Raw genomic sequence first — 369 nt, 5'->3', positions numbered from 1 at the left:
CGAGATTGAGCCACTGCACTCCAGCCTGGGCAACAGAGCAAGACTTTGTCTCAAAAGAAAAAAAAAAAAATAGTGTTGAAACCTCACAGATTCAAGGCTCTGGCCTCACGGTCTAGTTTGGGGGTTACTCGGGGTGGGGCTTGGGAGTACTGGGGACAGCAGGAGTCACCAAATTAATGACTCACCTGGGGCCAGGAAGTCCAAGGCCACCTGGAGATGAATTATCTGATTAGGAAGCTGTGAGCAGGTGAATCGATGAAGACAGAAGTTTTGTCATGTATTGCCCCATGTTTAAAGAGCTACCCCTGAGGCTAGGGCTCATGGGGGATTGTGCCTTTCTGCAGTGGCACCCCAGCCTTGGATCAGAGT

Source organism: Cebus imitator, unplaced genomic scaffold (genome assembly GCF_001604975.1).
Source record: "Cebus imitator isolate Cc_AM_T3 unplaced genomic scaffold, Cebus_imitator-1.0 Scaffold71, whole genome shotgun sequence".
Taxonomy (NCBI): domain Eukaryota; kingdom Metazoa; phylum Chordata; class Mammalia; order Primates; family Cebidae; genus Cebus; species Cebus imitator.
Note: the sequence above shows the minus strand (reverse complement) of the source record.